This window comes from Theropithecus gelada, chromosome 2, assembly GCF_003255815.1.
Source record: "Theropithecus gelada isolate Dixy chromosome 2, Tgel_1.0, whole genome shotgun sequence".
In the NCBI taxonomy this organism is placed as follows: domain Eukaryota; kingdom Metazoa; phylum Chordata; class Mammalia; order Primates; family Cercopithecidae; genus Theropithecus; species Theropithecus gelada.
Window position 1 is genome coordinate 90,234,928 of NC_037669.1, and position 15,753 is coordinate 90,250,680.

The following is a 15,753-nucleotide window of genomic DNA, read 5'->3' on the forward strand; positions in this document are numbered from 1 at the left end:
GAAAAAAAAAAAAAGAAGGGACGGGGGTTGGGGCGGAAAGTGGCTACTGCCTGTAATCCCAACGTTTTGGAAGGCTAAGGCAGGTAGATTTTTTGAGCCCAGTTCGAGACCAGCCTAGGCAACATGGCAAAACCCTATCTCTACAAAAAATACAAAAATTAGCCAGGCATGGTGGTGGCACACCTGCAGTATCAGCTACTCAGGAGACTGGGACAGGAGGATCACTTGAGCTGAGTTGCAGTGAGATGAGATTGTGCCACTGCACTATTTTGCTCACCAAAGCCTAGGCAACAGTCTCATGCTCTCAAAAAAAAACAACAAAAAAAAATTTCACTACAAAAAAACAATCAGCTAAACATAACAGTAGTAGCAAAATGGCAAAAGTCCCTACTTATCAGTAATTACTTTAAATGTAAATAGTTTAAACTCTCTAATCACAAAATATTAGTAGAATATATATACATATATATATATATATATATTTTTTTTTTTTTTTGAGACAGAGTTTTGCTCTTGTCACCCAGGCTGGAGTGCAATGGCACGATATCAGCTCACTACAACCACTGTCTCTCGAGTTCAAGCGATTCTCCTGCCTCAGTCTCCCAAGAAGCTGAGATTACAGGCGCCTGCCACTACACCCAGCTAATTTTTGTATTTTTAGTACAGACAAGGTTTCACCATATTGTCCAGGCTGGACTCGAACTCTGAACCTCAGGTGATCCATCCGCCTCAGCCTCCCAAAGGGCTATGATTACAGGCGAAAGCCACTGCACCCAGCCTAGGATACATTTTTTAAAAACAGGGCTGGGCGGGGTGCGGTGGCTCACGCCTGTAATCCCAGCTACTCAGGAGGCTAAGGCAGGAGAATTGCTTGAACCTGGGAGGCAAAGGTTGCAGTGAGCCAAGATCGTGCCACTGCACTCCAGCCTGGGCAACAAGAGCAAAACTTCGTTTCTATATATATATACACACATATATATACACACACACATATATATATAAAATAAAGCGTAAATGCACATCAGTAGAGCCCCTGTATCTACAAAAAATACGAAAATTAACTGGGTGTGGTAGCAGGTGTCTGTAGTCCCAAATACTGCAGTGGTTGAGGTAGGAGGATCCCGAGGCTTGATCCCAGGAGGCAGAGGTTGCTTAAGCCAAGATCACACCACTGCACTCCAGCCTGGGCAACAGAGCGAGACTCAGTCTCAAAACAAAAAGAAAAAAAAAACACTATGCAACTCTAAGAATAAATAAAGTAGTTATGTTAATTGATACAGGATAAGCTATTATGTATTAAGTTTTAAAAACATGTGCAAGGCGGGGCGCAGTGGCTCACGCCTGTAATCCCAGCACTTTGGGAGGCCGAGGCGGGTGGATCACAAGATTAGGATATCAAGATCATCCTGGCTAACATGGTGAAACCCCGTCTCTACTAAAAATACAAAAAAATTAACCTGGCATGGCGGAGTGTGCCTGTAGTCCCAGCTGCTAGGGAGGCTGAAGCAGGAGAATGGTGTGAACCTGGGAGGCGGAGCTTGCAGTGCACCGAGATCGCGCCACCGCACTCCAGCCTGGGTGACAAAGCAAGACTCCATCTCAAAAAAAAAAAAAAAAGTGTGCAAAATATTTGCAACCCGGTAATATCTGAGCAAAACAGAAAAGAATATATACAACAAAGTTAGAGGACTGACACTTCCCAATTCCAAAACTCACCACAAAGCTACAGTAATCAAGACAGTGTGGCATTGATATAGTATAGACATACAGACCAAGAAAACAGAATTAAGAGTCTATACATAGGCCAGACACAGTGGCTCACACCTGTAATTCCAATACTTTGGGAGGCTGAGGCACAAGGATGGCTTGAGCCCAGAAGTTTGAGAACATCCTGGGCAAAATACTGAGACCTTGTCTCTACAAATTTTTTTTTTTTCTGAGACCTTATCTCACTCTGTCACCTCAGCCTCCTCAGTAGCTGGGACTACAAACATGCACGACCATGCTCGGATAATTTTTTTGTGTATTTCTGGTAGATACAGGATTTTGTCATGTTGCCCGCGCTGGTCTTAAACTCCTGATTCAGGCGATTACCCCACCTCCACCTCTCAGAATACTAGGATTACAGGTCTGAGCCACCCCGCCCAGCCTATAAAATTTTTTTTTTAATTAGCCAGGTCCAGCTGGGCGTGGTGGCTCACACTTGTAAGCCCAGTACTTTGGGAGGCTGATGCGGGCAGATCATCTGAGGTCAGGAATTCAAGACCAGGTAGGCCAACATGGTGAAACCTGTCTCTACTAAAAATACAAAAATTAGCCAGGCGTGGTGGCACATGCCTATAATCCCAGCTACTCAGGAGGCTGTGGCAGGAGGATCACTTGAACCCAGAAGGCAGAGGTTGCAGTGAGCCGAGAATGTGTCACTGCACTACAGCCTGGGCGACAGAGTGAGACTGTCTCAAAAAAAAAAAAAGGCTGAGTGCAGTGGCTCACACCTGGTATCCCAGCACTTTGGGAGGCTAAGGCAGGCAGATCACAAGGTCAAGAGATCGAGACCAGCCTGGCCAACATGGTGAAATCCCATCTCTACTCAGAATACAAAAATTAGCTGGGCGTGGTAGCACACGCCTGTAGTCCCAGCTACTTAGGAGGCTGAGGGAGGAGAATCTCTTGAACCTGGGAGGTGGAGTTTGCAGTGAGCCAAGATTGCTCCACTCTAGGACGGAGCAAGACTCCATCTCAAAAAAAAAAAAAAAAAAATTAGCAAGGTGTGATGGCACGCCCCTACGGTCCCAGTTACTTGGGAGGCTAAAGTGGGAGGATCACTTGAGCATGGGAGTTTCAGCCTGCAGTAAGCCATGATTGCACCACTGCACTCCAGCCTGGGCAACAGAGCAAGACCCTGTCTCAAAAAAAAAAAAAAAGGAAAAGAGAAAAAGGTAAGCTGGGCACATCGGCTCATGCCTATAATCAGAGCACTTTTTGAGGCCAAGGTCAGAGGATCACTTGAGACCATGAGTTCAAGACCAACCTGGGCAACACAGCAAAACCCCCATCTGTATAATTTTTTGGTTTAAATGAGAGAAAATTTGTGCAGATTACATATTTGATAAGTGACTTGTATCTAAAATATATAAAAAATGATTTCAACTCAGTAACAAAAAGAAAAATAGGACAGGGGCAGTGGCTCACGCCTGTAATCCCAACACTTTGGGAGGCCGAGGCAGGTGGATCACCTGAGGTCGGGAGTTGGAGACCAGCCTGACCAACATGGAGAAACCCCGTCTCTACTAAAAATACAAAATTAGCTGGCGTGGTGGTGCATGCCTGTAATCCCAGCTACTCGGGAGGCTGAGGCAGGAGAATCGCTTGAACCCGGGAGGCAGAGGTTGTGGTGAGTCGAGATGGCACCATTGTACTCCAGCCTGGCAGCCTGGGCAACAAGACTCTGTCTCCAAAAAAAAAAAAAAAGAAGAGAAACAAGTAACCTAATATAAAACATAGTAAAGGGGCTGGGCACGGTGCTCACATCTGTAATCCCAGCACTTTAGGAGGCTGAAGTGGGCAGCTCACTTGAGGTCAGGAGTCTGAGACCAGCCTGGCCAACATGCTGAAACCCCGTCTCTACTAAAAATACAAAAACTGGAGCTAGGCGCACTGGCTCATGCCTGTAATCCCAGCACTTTGGGAGGCCAAGGCGGGTGGATCACGAGGTAAAGAGATAGAGACCATCCTGACCAACACAGTGAAACCCCATCCCTACTAAAAATACAAAAATTAGTTGGGCACAGTGGCACGCACCTGTAGTCCCAGATACTTGGGAGGCTGAGGCAGGAGAATCACTTGAACCCGGGAGGCAGAGGCTGTACTGAGCCAAGATCGTGCCACTGCATTCTAGCCTGGGTGAAAGAGCAACACTCCATCTCAGACAAAAAAATAAAAATAAAAATAAATAATAATAATAATAATAAAGCAGGGCGTGGTGGCTCACGCCTATAATCCCAGCACTTTGGGAGGCTGAGACAGACAGACCACAAGATCAGGAGATTAAGACCAGCCTGACCAAAATGGTGAAACCCCGTCTCTACTAAAAGTACAAAAATTAGCCAGGCGTGGTGGTGGGCACCTGTAGTCCCAGCTACTGGGGAGGCTGAGGCAGGAGAATCACTTGAACCCAGGAGGTGGAGGTTGCAGTAAGCTGAATTTGCGCCACTGCATTCCAGCCTGGGCAACAGGGTGAGACTCTGTCTCAAGAAAACAAAATAATAATAATAATAATAATAATAATAATAACTTGAGGCTGAGGCAGGAGAATCACTTGAACTTGGGAGGCAGAGGATGCAGTGAGCCAAGATTGCGCCACTGCACTCCAGCCTGGGCAACAGAGTAAGACTTCATCTCAAAATAAATAAATAAATAATAAATAAATAAAATAAAATATAGTAAAGGCCAGGCACAGTGGCCCTTGTCTGTAATCCCAGCACTTTGGAAAGCTGAAAAAGGTGGACTGCTTGAGCTCAGGAGTTCGAGACCAGCCTGGGCAACACGGCAAAACCTTGTCTACACACGCACACACACACACACACACACACACACTAGCCAGGCGAGGTGGAACATACCTGTAGTCCCAGCTACTGAGGAGGCTGAGGTGGGAGGATTGCTTGCACCTGGGAGGCGGAGGTTGCAGTAAGCCAAGATCACACCACTGCACTCCAGCCTGGGCAACAGAGCAAGAACCCATCTCAAAAAACAAAAACAAAAAAAAGAAATAGTAACTGCTGATTCATCCCTCACACCATCCCTGACAACCATTTTGTTTCTATGATTTTGACTACTCAAAGTGTCTCATATAAGTGAAATTATATGGTATTTGTCTTTTACATGACTGGCTTATTTCACTTAGCATAATGTCCTCAAGGTTCATCCATGTTGTAGTATGTCAGAATTACCTTCCTTTTTAACACTGAATAATTTTCAGTTACATGTACATACCACATTTTCCTTTTCTATTCATCCATCAACGAATAGTTGGGTTGCTTCCACATTTTAGCTAATGTGAATAATGCTGTTGTGAACATGGGTACAAATATCTCGTCGAGACTCTGTTTTTCTTTTTCTTTGTTTTCAATTATTTTGGATATATATCCAGAAGTAAAATTGCTAGATCATATGGTAATTCTATTTTTAATGTTTTGCCTTTCATTCTTTTTCCCAAAGTAAATGATGTGGGCTACACAGGATATTCAGCTAAGAGCATCAAGGAGACACCAAGAAGCAAGGGTTACTCTGACCACCTACCCACTCCCTGGATCCAACTACAAGTTTTTAAACAGTAGCAACTTTAATATGCACTCAAGAGCTGGAATTAGTGGCTGCAAGAAGCACCCTTGCCCCCCAAAAGATCTCAATTTGAAAATTTTAAGTGTAGTCTGGGCGCAGTGGCTCATGCCTGTAGTCTCAGCACTTTAGGAGACGGAGGCAGGTAGGTAACACCTGAGACCAGGAATTCAAGACCAGCATGGCCAACATGGCGAAACCCCATTTCTACTAAAAATACATAAATTAGCTGAGCGTGGTGGTATGCGCCTGTAATCCCAGCTACCCAGGAGGTTGAGAATAAAATAAAATAAAAAAATAAAAAGGCTGGGCACGGTGGCTCAGGCCTGTAAGCCCAGCAGTTTGAGAGGTGGGCTGATCACAAGGTCAGGAGATCAAGACCATCCTGGCGAACACGGTGAACCCTTGTCTCTACTAAAAATACAAAAAATTGGCCGATCGCCTTGGCTCATACCTGTATACCCAGCACTTTGGGAGACCAAAGTGGGCGGATCACAAGGTCATGAGATTGAAACCATCCTGGCCAACATGGTAAAAACCCTGTCTCTACTAAAAACACAAAAATTCGCTGGGCGTGCTGGTAGGCGCCTGTAGTCCCAGCTACTCGGCAGGCTGAGGCAGAATTGCTTGAACCCAGTAGGTGGAGGCTGCAATGAGCTGAGATCGCGCCACTGCACTCCAGCCTCGGCGACACAATGAGACTGGGTCTCAAAAAAACAAGCAAAAAAAATAAAAATAAAAATTGTTGTCCTGAAGGATTTTCCTCTCTGGGAGAATGTACTTCAGTTAAGTTTCAAATGAAATGTTTTCTTTGATAAAGTAAGATGGGGTAAATAGGGGGAGGTAAGTAAAAAGAAGAATCAACGAGACCTATTCTTTTTATTTCATAATTTTTTTTATGATTCAGCAGAGCATTAACAAAAGAAGATTGAAGAATTTAAAAGGAAAAAATAAAAATAATAAATTTTTTTTTTTTTTTTTTTTTTTTTTGAGACGGAGTCTCGCTCTGCCGCCCAGGCTGGAGTGCAATGGCCGGATCTCAGCTCACTGCAAGCTCCGCCTCCCGGGTTCACGCCATTCTCCTGCCTCAGCCTCCCAAGTAGCTGGGACTACAGGCGCCCGCCACCACGCCCGGCTAGTTTTTTGTATTTTTTAGTAGAGACGGGGTTTCACCGTGTTAGCCAGGATGGTCTCGATCTCCTGACCTCGTGATCCACCCGTCTCGGCCTCCCAAAGTGCTGGGATTACAGGCTTGAGCCACCGCGCCCGGCCTCTAAATTATTTTATAATTATGGTAAAATATTTGGGTAGGATCGGGTGCAGTGGCTCACACTTGTAGTCCCACCACTTTGGGAGGCCGAGGCCAGCGAATCACGAGGTCAGGAATTTGAGACCAGCCTGGCCAACATAGTGAAACTCCATCTCTACTAAAAATACAAAAAATTAGCCAGGCATGGTGGCAGGTGCCTGTAACCCAGCTACTTGAAAGCCTGAGGCAGGAAAATTGCTTGAATCCAGGAGGCGAATGTTGCAGTGAGCCGAGATCATGCCACAGCACTCCAGCCTGGGTGACAGTGTGAGACTCCATCTCAAAAAAAAAAAAAAAAAAAAAAAATTGAGTAAGTAAATAGTCTCACCCTGTTGCCCAGGCTGGAGTGCAACAGTGCAATCTCAGCTCACTGCAACCTCTAGCTCCTAGGTTCAAGCAATTCTTTTTTTTTTTTCTTTTTTCTTTTTTGAGACACAGTCTCCCTCTGTCGCCAGTCTGGAATACAGTGGTGCAATCTTGGCTCACTACAACCTCCACCTCCCGGGTTCAAGTGATCCTCCTGCCTCAGCCTCCCAAGTAGCTGAGACTACAGGTGCACGCCACAACACCTGGCTAATTTTTTTGTATTTTTAGTAGAGACTGGGTTTCATCACATTGGCCAGGATGGTCTCAATCTCTTGACCTCGTGATCTGCCTGCCTTGGCCTCCCAAAGTGCTGGGATTATAGACATGAGCCACCGCACCTGGTCTCAAGCAATTCTTGTGCCTCAGCCTCCCGAGCAGCTGGAATTACAGGCACATACCACACCCGCCTAATTTTTGTATTTTAGTAAAGTCAGGGTTTCATCATGTTGCCTAGGCTGGTCTCGAACTCCTGAGCACAGGCAATCTGCCTGCCTCAGCCTCCCAAAGTGCTAAGATTATAGGTGTGAGCCACCATGCCCAGCCTATTTTAACCATTTTTAAGTGTACCATTTAGCTACAGCCATCACAACAGTGCAGTAAGGACATAAAGATAGACATAAAGACCAATCAACTGAATGGAGTGACCAGAAATAAATCCTCACATATATGGTCAATTTTCTTTTTTTTTCTTTTTTTGAGACAGATTCTCATGTCTCACTCTGTCGCCCAGGCTAGAGGGCAGTGGCGCGATCTCAGCTCACTGCAGCCTCTGTCTCCCAGTTCAAGCGATTCTCCTGCCTCAGCCTCCTGAGTAGCTAGGAATACAGCCACACACCATCATGCCCAGCGAATTTTGGTATTTTTAGTACATACAGGATTTTGCCGTGTTGGCAAGGCTGGTCTTGAACTCCACGCAATTGATTTTCAACAAAGGTGTCAAGAACATCCAATGGGGAAAGTACAATCTTGTTCCCAAATGGAAAATGGCACTCCGAAAACTGAATATCCACATGCATAACAATAAAGTGGGACTTACACAACAAAATACATAAAAAATTAACTCGGGCCGGGCGCGGTGGCTCAAGCCTGTAATCCCTGCACTTTGGGAGGCCGAGACGGGCGGATCACAAGGTCAGGAGATTGAGACCATCCTGGCTAACACGGTGCAACACCGTCTCTACTAAAAAATACAAAAAACTAGCCGGGCGAGGTGGCGGGCGCCTGTAGTCCCAGCTACTGGGGAGGCTGAGGCAGGAGAATGGTGTAAACCCGGGAGGCGGAGCTTGCAGTGAGCCGAGATCTGGCCACTGCACTCCACCCTGGGCGACAGAGCCAGACTCCATCTCAAAAAAAAAAAAAAAAATTAACTCAAAATGGATCAAAGACCCAAACACAAGAGCTAAAACTATAAAATCTTAGGGGAAAAGTTTCATGCTTTCGATTGGTAATAATTTGCAGATGAGGCACAGATTTTTTAAAAAGATGATAAATTGGACTTCATCAAAATTAAAACCTCTGTGCATCAAAAGACACTATCAACAGAGTATAAAGATAACCACAGAGATAAAATATTTGTAAGTCAAATATCTGACAAGGAATTAATATCTAGAGTGTATAAAGGACTCCTAAAACTCAACAACAAAAACAAAAACCTAATTTTATTTTATTTTTAGAGACTGGGTCACTCTGTCACCCAGGGTGGAGTCCAGTGGTGCAATCACAGCTCACTGTACCCTCAAACACCTGGGCTCAAGAGATCCACCTACCTCAGCCTCCCAAGCAGCTGGGACTACAGGTGTGCACCTCCACACCCAGCTCAAAAATCCCATTTTAAAATGGTCAACAAAAAACCTGAATAGATACTTCTCCAAAAGAGGATATGCAAATAGCCAATGAGAACATGAAAAGATGCTCAACATCACTTATCATCAGGGAAATGCAAATCAAAACCACAATAAGATACCACTTCACATCCACTAGGATAGCTACTGTTGGGGGAAAAAAAAAAAACAAAAAAAAAAAACAGAAAATAGGCCGGGTGAGGTGGCTCACACCTGTAATTCCAGCACCTTGAGAGGCCAAGGTGGACAGATCACTTGAGGTCAGGAGTTCAAGACCAGCCTGGACAATATGGTGAAACCCTGTCTCTACTAAAATATGAAAATTAGCCAGGCATGGCACTACACGCCTGTAATCCCAGCTACCCGGGAGGCTGAGGCATGAGAATCTCTTCAACCTGGGAGGCAGAGGTTGCGATGAGCCAAGATCATGCCACTTCACTCCAGCCTGGGCAACAGATTGTGAGATTCTGTCTCAAAAATAAACAAAATGCTGGGCCCGGTGGCTCATGCCTATAATCCCAATGCTTTGGGAGGCTGAGGCTGGCAGATCACCTGAGGTCAGGAGTTCAAGACCAGCCTGGCCAACATGGAGAAACGCCATCTCAACTAAAATGCAAAAATTAGCTGGGCGTGGCAGCGGGTGCCTGTAATCCCACTACTCAGGAGGCAGAGGCAGGAGAATCGCTTGAACCCGGGAGGCGGAGGTTGCAGTGAGTCAATATTGTGTCACTGCACTCCAACCTGTGCAACAGAGCGAGATTTTCTGTCTCCAAAAAAAAAAAAAAAAGAAGAAAGAAAATAACAAGTGTTGGCCAGGATGTGGAGGATGCAGAGAAACTGAACTGAAACCTGTATTATACAGTATGCTAGGACTGCCATAACAAAATACCACGGACTGGGAGGCTTAAGCCACAGAAATTATTCTCACAGCTCTGGAGGCTGGAAGTCCAAGATCAAGTTGTCAGCCTCCCCACAGCTGGGACTACAGGCGCACGCCGCCACACCCAGTTAATATTTTGTATTTTCAGTAGAGGCGGGGTTTCACCGAGTTAGCCAGGATGGTCTCGATCTCCTGACCTTGTGATCCACTCGCCTTGGCCTCCCAAAGTGCTGCAATTACAGATGTGAGCCACCGCGCCTGGCCCCTTGTGATATCTTCTAACTTTTTAATTTCTCTTTAAAGGTACTATTTCCAAATACAGTCACACTGGGGCTTAGGGCTTCAACACATGAATTTTCAGGGGGACACAATTCAGTCTATAACAAAACCTTTGTGCACTGCTGATAGAATGTAAAATGGTGCAACCAGTGTGGAAAACAGTAAGGCAGTTCCTCAAAAAATGATACATGAAGCCTGGGCAACCCAGCAAAATCCCACAGCTACAAAAATAAAATAAAATAATTAGCTAACCGTCGTGGCGTGCACCTGTAGTCTCAGTTACTCAAGAGGGTGAGGTGAGAGGATAGCTTGAACCGAGAAGGTCAGGGCTGCAGACAGCTGTGACTGCACCACTGCACTCCAGCCTGGACAACAAAGAAAGATGCTGTCTTAAAAAAAAAAAAAATTACACATAGAATTACCATTTGACCTGTCAACTGTCAATTCCATTTCTGAGTACATATACTCCCAAAAGAAATGAAAGTCAAGACTTGATATTTGTGGCTGGGCTCGGTGGCTCACACCTGTAATCCCACCACTTTGGGAGGCTGAGGCAGGTGGATCACCTGAGGTCAGAAGTTCAAGACCAGCCTGGCCAACATGCGAAACTCCTTCTCTACTAAAAATACAAAAATTAGCTAGGCATGGTGGCACACATCTGTAATCCCAGCTACTCAGGAGGCTGAGGCAGGAGAATCACCTGAACCCGGGAGGCAGATCTTGCAGTGAGTCGAGATCGCGCCACTGCACTCCAGCCCAGACGACATGAACAACACTTAGTCTCAAAAAAAAAAAAAAGATATTTGTACACCAATATTCTTTTTTTTTGGGAGACAGAGTCTTACTCTGTCGCCCAGGCTGGAGTGCAGTGGCCGGATCTCAGCTCACTGCAAGCTCCGCCTCCCAGGTTTACGCCATTCTCCTGTCTCAGCCTCCCGAGTAGCTGGGACTACAGGCGCCCGCCACCTCGCTCAGCCAGTTTTTTGTATTTTTTAGTAGAGACGGGGTTTCACCGTGTTAGCCAGGATGGTCTCGATCTCCTGACCTCGTGATCCGCCCATCTCAGCCTCCCAAAGTGCTGGGATTACAGGCTTGAGCCACCGCGCCCGGCCTGTACACCAATATTCACAGCACCATTATATTCACAATAGCAAAAAGGTGGAAACAACCCAAATGTCCATCAACAGATGAATGGATAAACAAAATGTGGTATATACATACAATGGAATATTACTCAGCCTTAAAAAGGAATAAAATTCTGATACGTACTACAAGATGGATGAATCCTGAAGATATGCTAAGTAAAATAAGCCATACACAAAAGAACGAATATTATATGATTCCACTTACATGAGACACCTAGAGTAGTCAAATTCATAGAGACAGAAAGCAGAATGGTGATTGTCAGGGGGTAGTGGAGGAGAGAATAGGGAGTTACTGTTCAATGGGTACAGGAACTCAGTTTGTGAAGATGAAAAAAGTTCTGAAGCTGCATTTTTATGATGGCTGCACAAGAAGAAGAATGTACTTACTACTACTAAATGGTACACTTAAAAATGGTTAAAAAGGTACAAACAAGCAAAAACCAAGAAAACACAAATGAGATACCACTTCACACCCATTAGGATGGCTATTATAAAAACAAACAAATAAAAAACCACATACACACACACAAATTTACCAAAAGAGGAAAAACAGAAAATAAGTGTTCGGGAGGATGTGGGAAAATTGGAACCCTTGCGTATTACTGGTGAGAATGTAAAATGATGCAGTCATTGAGGAAAACAGTATGGTGGTTCCACAAAAAGCTAAACATGTAATAACTAAGTACCAACTGGGTACAGTGGCTCATGCCTGTAATCCCAGTACCTTGAGAGGCCAAGAAGGGAAAATGGCTTGAGGCCAGGAGTTCGAGACCAGCATGAACAACATAGGGAGACCCTGCCTCTACAAAAAAATAAAAATAAAAAAAATTATGGGCCAGATATGGTGGCTCATGCCTGTAATCCCAGCACTTTGGGAGGCCAAGGCAGGAGGATCACTTGAATTCAGGAGTTCGAGACCAGCCTAGACAACAAGGCAAGACTTCATCACAAAAAATAAAAATTAAACAAACAAAAAAATTAGCTGGTTGTGGCAGCCCATGCCTGCAGTCCCAGCTACTCAGGAAGCTGAGGCGGGATGACTGCTTGAGCCCAAGAGTTCGAGGCTGCAGTGAGCCATGACTGTGCCACTGAACTCCACCCTGGGCAACAGAGCAAGACCCTGTCTCAAAAAAAAATAAAATAAAATAATTAATAATAATAATTACCATATAGCAATTTCCCTTCTGGGTATATACCCAAAAGAATTCAAAGCAGGGACCCAAAGAGATATTTGTACACCAATGATCACAGCAGCATTATTTACAATAGTCAAAAGGTAGAAACAACCCAAGTGTCTACTACAAATGAATTAATAAACAAAATGTGGTGTATACACACAACAGATTAAGCCATAAAAAGGAATGAAATTCTGATACACGCTCCAACATGGATCAACCTTGAAACCATTACACTAAGTGAAATAAACCAGACACAAAAAAGGACAATACTGTATGATTCCATTTAGTATTTGCAGTAGCTAGAACAAGCACACTCAGAGAGACAAAAAGTAGATTAGAGATTAGAAACAAGAGGAAATGGGAAATTAACTTGTTTAATGGTTACAGTTTCTTTTTTTCTTTTTTTTTGAGATGGGAGTCTGGCTCTGTAGCCCAGGCTGGAGTGCAATGGCATGATCTCAGCTCACTGCAACCTCTGCCTCTCTAGTAGGTGGGGTTACAGGTACATGCCACCATGCATGGCTAATTTTTGTATTTTTAGTAGAGATGGGGTTTCACCATGTTGGCCAGGCTGTTCTTGAACTCCTGACCTCAAGTGATCTGCCCGCCTTGGCCTCCCAAAGTGCTAGGTTTACAGGCATGAGCCACCATGCCATCCCTGGTTACAAAGTTTCTGTTTGAGATAATAAAGTTTCAGAAATAGTGGTGTTGCTTGTACTACATTGTGAATGTAATTAATACCATTGAATTGTATACTTAACAATGGTTTAAAGGGCAAATTTTGTTAAAATATACATAAACATACATAAAAATATGTATTTACCACAATTTGTTTTATTTATTTATTTATTTATTTATTTTTTTTTTTTTGAGACACAGTCTTGCTCTATGGCCCAGGTTGGAGTGCAGTGGCATGATCTACCCTTACTACAACGTCTACCTCCCCAGCTCTAGCCATTTTCCCATCTCAGCCTCCTGAGTAGTTAGGGCTAACAGGAGCATGCCATCATGCCTGGCTAATTTTTTTTGTTTTTTTTGGTAGAGACAGGGTTTCACCATGTTGCCCAGGCTCACGGTCGAGGTAGGTGGATCACCTGAGGTCAGTAGCTAAAGACCAGCCTGGCCAACATGGCGAAACTCCACCTCTACTAAAAAAAATACAAAAAATTAGCTGGGCATAAGGCAAAATGCTGCCTCTACTATGTTGGTTTTTGTTGAGTTTTGTGTTTTGGTTTTTTTTGTTTTGTTTTGTTTTTTTGAGACGGAGTTTTGCTCTTGTGGCCCAGGTTGGAGTGCAATGGAGCAATCTCAGCTCACCACAACCTCCGCCTCCCGGGTTCAAGTGATTCTCCTGCCTCAGCCTCCCGAGTGGCTGGGACTACAAGCATGCACCACCATGCCAGCTAATTCTGTATTTTTGGTAGGGACGGGGTTACTCCATGTTAGTCAGACTGGTCTCAAACTCCCTACCTCAGGTGATCCGCCCGCCTCAGCCTCTCAAAGTGCTGGGATTACAGGTGTGAGCCACCGTGCCCGGCCCTGGCTATTTTATTTTTTGTAGAGTCGGCGTCTCGCTATGTGCCCACGCAGGTCTCCAACTCCTGAGCTCAAGCAATCCTCCCACCTCAGCCTCCCAAAGTGCTGGGATTACAGGCGTGAACCACCAGGCTCAGCCTGGTAATAGAATTCTATAAGGAAAGGTGCTACAACTATCAAGAGAGACCTGGGACCTGTCCTGCAGGTTAGGTATCTAGTTAGGTGCTAGCTTCTGAGACAAGGTTCAAATTCAACTTTCGTGTTTCACCAAAATGGTAACATATTATTTAGTTACTTTCTTCACTGCCAGTCCTACCATCACGCACCAGTTCTCGATACTCCTCCTTACAGACCTCACAAATTCAGTAATGGTGACATACTTAAATCATTCACACCGGTGGCATTTCTCAATAGGAAGGTGGAAACTAGCAAGCCAAGGGCACAATCCAGGGTTCAGAAAATGAACCAGGTGACCACCTGCATGTCTACTGAACTCCTTCACTTAAATCCAGCTACTCTGACCTTCAAAGGCAAACCTGGAATATGCAAAAAATACAATTATGCTCACGGTTTATGTACCCTACAAAACAGAGCCCTTCCTTTAAAAAAAAAAAAAAACAACCATTCCCAAAGTTGAACCCATTAGTCTAACGTCAATTCTAAACTAAAGAGAAAAACACCTATTTACACCGCTAATGGAATCTAAAGCGTGAATACGAGAAGACATCCTTCTCCTTCATTGCCTAACGGGCGCAGAATCCACCAGACCACTCCCCCGCCTCCAGGTTCTACCGCGCCGCCGACCGGGCTCTGAGCTCTTGTGCCCTCCGATGCGGCGGAGCCTCCCTTGTGTCTGTCCAAGTCTGACGACGAGACTACGCGCTAAGCACAAGAACTCCCTTCCTAGTGATGCCTCAGAATTGGATCTGAAACAGGAAAACCGCAAGAAGAGCCCGCTTACAGCTCCGAAATCTACGAGCACAGAGCCGCAACCACGCGCCGGCCCCAGCCTCACAGCTGGCCGCTCCGCGGCGGGACCGGTAATCTACCGCCGCGCCGGGCCCGGCCCCGGGCCCGCCACGGGCGGCGCCTCCCTCACCTCACCGTAGCTTGGTCTTCTTCCCGAGCGAGGCCGCAGCTGCCCCGAGACACCGAAGCCACAGCTTTCAGGCCGCGCAGGCCTGCAACGTCTAGAGTGGGCCCGTCTGCAGGCTCTTCCCCCGCAGGTTCTGGCACGCCCTCTCTCCAGTCCCGGGCCCCTACCAAGGCGGCGAAGCCTCCACTGCCCGCTCCTCCTTCTCCTCAGCCTCCGCCACCGAACCAGCGCCGCGGAGACCGGAACTTCCTCCGCGCGGGGCCACCGCTACCACAAAGGCGCCGCGCCGCGCCGCTGCCTTCAGCGCTCGGCCCGCCGGGAGATGAAGTACAGCTGCCGGTCCCGCAGACTCTTACTCCCGCCGTGCCCCGCGCGCAGGGGGCTTGCCTTCTGGGGTGGGGCGTACGAGCACGCTGCCCATCGCCATCCAATAAGAAGGCGCGCTTGCCCGCCCTCCTCCGCGGGACGTGCTAGGGGTTGCGGTTGGGCCTCTCTGCTCTGTGACACCTGGTCGGTCTTCTTGTGCTTTCCTCTCAGTTTTTTGGTGGCTTAACTTTCCTGAAGTTTGCACCCTGCCAGCAGCTTGGGTACGGCCCTGACCTGCCTACCTCTAGGCCTCCTTATTGTCCGTTAGTGTGAGAGAAACGGAAGGGAGCTTCTTCGGAACTAAGTTTAAGCCATCTCCAACTGTTTGGAGGGGCGCGGTGGCTCACGCCTGTAATCCCAGCACTTTGGTAGGCCTCGGCGGGTGGATCACCCGAGGTCAGGAGTTCTAGACCAGCCTGG

At 46.1% G+C, this 15,753-nt stretch overlaps 1 protein-coding gene across 1 annotated transcript in view; it reads right to left on the reverse strand.

Annotated features, from left to right (window-relative positions):
• RBM6 (RNA binding motif protein 6) overlaps positions 1 to 15,332 on the reverse strand; it is a 118,053-nt gene extending 102,721 nt beyond the window's left edge. Inside the window, exon 1 of the mRNA XM_025377352.1 lies at positions 15,135 to 15,332. The gene's annotated coding sequence lies outside the window, so the exon portion shown is untranslated. The remainder of the gene's footprint in view (positions 1 to 15,134) is intronic.
• Between the last annotated feature and the right edge of the window lie 421 nt (positions 15,333 to 15,753).